The sequence below is a fragment of the Bos indicus genome, chromosome 14, assembly GCF_029378745.1.
Source record: "Bos indicus isolate NIAB-ARS_2022 breed Sahiwal x Tharparkar chromosome 14, NIAB-ARS_B.indTharparkar_mat_pri_1.0, whole genome shotgun sequence".
Lineage (NCBI taxonomy): Eukaryota > Metazoa > Chordata > Mammalia > Artiodactyla > Bovidae > Bos > Bos indicus.
This window is the reverse complement of record NC_091773.1, coordinates 18282744-18286828: the sequence shown is the minus strand read 5'-3', so window position 1 is coordinate 18286828 and position 4085 is coordinate 18282744. Positions and strand designations below refer to the sequence as shown.

General features: G+C 39.4%; 1 pseudogene; it reads right to left on the bottom strand.

Moving 5' to 3' along the window:
- Positions 1-3580: 3580 nt before the first annotated feature.
- Positions 3581-3843, bottom strand: LOC109568304 (small ribosomal subunit protein eS27-like; annotated as a pseudogene).
- Between the last annotated feature and the right edge of the window lie 242 nt (positions 3844-4085).

The following is a 4085-nucleotide window of genomic DNA, read 5'->3' as shown; positions in this document are numbered from 1 at the left end:
AAGACCCCCTGGAGAAGGAAATGGCTCCCCACTCCAGTGTACTGCCTGGAGAGTTCCATGGACAGAGGACCCTGGTGGGATACAGTCCCTGGGGGTCACAGAGTTGGTCACAACTGAGTGACTAGCACTTTCACTATCAGGGTTTGCTGTGCAAGCATCAGTCTCTTCCACATCGGGACCTTCATCTTACTCTTCTTTTTGCTTGCCTAAGTGTCACTTACTCATCCACAATGAATAAGTCACAGCTTACATGGAACTTAGACCCAAGTGCCCTCCCCCTGGACTAAGTTAGGTCCTACTGTTATACTTTATTATTTAGCCTTATTCATGCATTGAAAGCACTTACCAAAAGTTGTGAACATGCGTTTCCTGATTTGTTATTTGACATTTGTATTACTCTATGACATGTGAAAATGGTCCCATGATTACTCTTATTTCTGTTTCTCAGAAATATCATAATAAGTGCTCAGTATATCATAAGTGCTTGGTCAGACGAGTCATGTAAAGGATAGAGAGCAGAATAAAAGTTAACAGTCAGCTGTCATGACTGATAAGTACTTGTCTTAATCTAGCTGCTTCGGCTATTTTTCTTTGTACTTATATAGTTTGGCTTACATTAAAAAAACTGGCATTTTGAATATCTATATTGTACTAGTAAGTTTTTTTTTAATTTCAGGCAAGAGAGAGCCACTATACAATTTTTACTTGAAAGAGGACTTTGGGAGAAAAATAAGGAGCTCATAATTAATGAGAAAATGGAGGAGTATGTTTGGTGCCCAGATAGAAACTTAAAGAGCATAGGATCTGGGCAGTAGAAGCGACGCTTTCCTGCACTGCCACTATGCCACTGCTCACAGACAGCCCTGAAACATCCAGGCCTTTTTATTAGTTCCCACTGCAGAATCCAACACTGGCTGTCTTGAATGAACCAACCATCCGTTTGTTTGCAACCAACCTAATGTTCAAAGTCCTGAGTCAGAGGACTGCCGGATCAAAGAATGGTTGGGTAATTCAGCCCTAGTCTCTCAGTCAGAAAGAGAAAGGATTCTTCACCTTCCGTACAAGCATTCTGAAGTAGATACTCAAATTTCCAACTCCCCACACAATGAGTTATTTCTCCCCCTCCCCTGCTTTTTATACATTAAGTCATTTAATTGCCTCAAATACTTGATGAGAATGTAGGTATTATCATTACCCCCATGTAACTTTTGAGGAAACTGAGGCCCAGAGAGGCTCATAACTCAGTCAAGGACACAGCTAGAAGTGATGAAGCAAGAATGATTTTTTTCATTACTGCTAGGTATGTCAAGATGACCTCAGCATATTCCAGCAGATTGCAGTTCACTTTGACTCTGAATTAGAGTTCTCATTTCAAATTAATGTATTGAAATCTGCAAGAGTAGTAACCCTCTGCCCTTTGGAGGAATATATACCACAAATGACACACCATCAGCAAAACAAGCTCTAACCTAGCAGCGGTGGATGTTGCACATTTCTCTCTTTTATTGGATTCCTCTCATGCTCACCACCATGAGCATACATGCTGCTGCTGCTGCTGCTGCTAAGTCACTTCAGTCGTGTCCAGCTCTGTGCGACCCCAGAGACGGCAGCCCACCAGGCTCCGCCGTCCCTGGGATTCTCCAGGCAAGAACACTGGAGTGGGTTGCCATTTCCTTCTCCAATGCATGAAAGTGAAAAGTCAAAGTGAAGTCTCTCAGTCGTGTTGGACTCTGTGTGACCCCATGGACTGCAGCCTACCAGGCTCCTCCATCCATGGGATTTTCCAGGCAAGAGTACTGGAGTGGGGTGCCACTGCCTTCTCCGTGAGCATACATGAGTGGTCCATAAACCAGAATGAAGCTAACTAATTGGTTGACCCAGGAAATGAAAGTTAATCTCATCAGCACTAATATCTATCATTTCCAGGTCCTTAGCTAATACTATGCCAAGTACTTTAATAATGAAGATTCTGTTTTGCTACTTGTTTTGATTTGTCTTGTATCTTTTCTTCCCTTTTTTGGTTGTAGATCATACACGCCACATCAAAGGTCTGGACATATCACAGAAATTGGGGCCTGTCACAGTCTTCCACCTGACTCCCACTGCTTGATTCAAAAATGAATATGAGAACCAATTAGCAGGACCAATCAGTTTTATTCTCCAGGATTTTTCTAACTGGAATTAGTTGGATAGAATTTTTTTCCTTTCTACTCATGAAATTTATGAGAATTTAAGATCCAACCTGGTTACAGTCTTGTTTTTAACCTTGTGAAGATGGTTGGTTTGTGATAGCAAAGCTCTTTGTAAAAAAAAAGGCAAATATAGAAGTCAATATGAAAATCTAATGATTTGAATCCACGGATACACTCATTGTTTTTTACTTTTTCTTTTTCCTTTTTGGTGTATGGCTTGAAATATAAATTTTTTGGTTAATTGAAATATAAATTTTTTGGTTAATTGAAATATAAATTTTTTGTCTTACATTTCCGGCTTCTTGCAATTTAAGTGTTGTGTGTAATGTATGTATGTCATTACTGATTCATACACCCCCCCCCAGTTAGGTATTATTATTATTGTTATTATTTTACAAATATGAAAATAAAGGCCCAGGAAATTGATATCACTGTCCCAAAGCTGCACAATTAGCCAGTAAGGAGCAGATGTTGGATGACAGATTTTCTTACTTCCAAATCATTAGCTAGATGCTGTAACACTCAGCATGCAGCCTGGGGTGCTGCAATCCATGAGTTCCCAAAGAGTCAGACATAATTTAGTGACTGAATAATAACATATAACATTCGGAGAAAAATCTGCATTAGTTAACAACAATTCAATTGTTTATCAATATCTACGATATCCTGACATGAATCACAATAGTGATCTATTTATCAATTCTGGCTTTACTGGGCCTTCACTGCTGTGTGCAGGCTTTCTCTAGTTGCAGTGAGCACAGGCTACTCTCTAGCTGTGGTGCATGGGCTTCTCATTGCAGTAGCTTCTCTCATTGAGAGGCATAGCTATAGGGAGCGTGGGCTTAGTAGCTGTGGCATTCAGGCTTAGTAGCCTCAAGGCATGTGAGATCTTCCAGGACCAGGGATTGAACCTGTGTCCTTTACATTGGCAGGCAGATTCTTAACCATTGGACCAACAGGCAAGTCCACACAATGGTGATTTTACACATATGACAATATGTATATCTTAGCTCATGATTATTTGCTTTATTTCTTATAGTTTATCCAGGACTTTTGGTTACTCATTCTTTTACTCAAGATGGGAAGTATGAATACAATGTCCAGGGAATGGAATAAAATTGAATAATCATAAAATTTTTTTTAATTTTTAAGAAATATTTTTAACCATGTATATAATACCATATTGGATTTGGGACAGAGAGATAAAAATCTGACTGAAATATATGCTTTTTCATTATTATACAAACCTGAAAGACTTGTAAAATTGATGGTTTTCTACTGATCTTAGTAGGTTTTCAAACATTAAGACAACTCACATGCTTTTTTGTTTTTTTATCCAAAACATGTTTATTGGGGTGGTTTCCCATTCATCTTGATGCAGGATGCTTTTAGTGCTGCTTCCGTCTGAAGGAGCATCCTTCTGTAAGCCTTGCTTTTCCTCCTGTAGGCTGGCAGAGGACAGAACAGCAGCCAACACACTAAACTACTGTTTGTGCGTGGCTAAAGACGGTGGCGATTTTATAGCATCCTGGGCATTTTACATCCAAGAAATAGGGCTCTGTACCAGGCGCTTCTTCTTGTGTTTCCTCTTCTCCTCTTCTGGAGAGGGATGAAGAAGATCCTTTGTGAGAGGCATGTTCTCGTGAGGAGGTCATCACTGCAGAAAAGGCCTCACATGCTTTACCATCTAAGAAAACCTGCCTAATGGATTTTTTTTTCCTTTACTATATGATATGTACAAACCATTTTTTTTAAATTATAGGATGAAAAAGTAAGAGACATTCTCAGTTTTATGACGAGCTCACACAAACAGAATAAGGGTTGTTTGTATATTTCTTCTTCTATTTGTATCATTTATTAAAATTTACCTGAGAGCCCTATGAATAGTCCAAG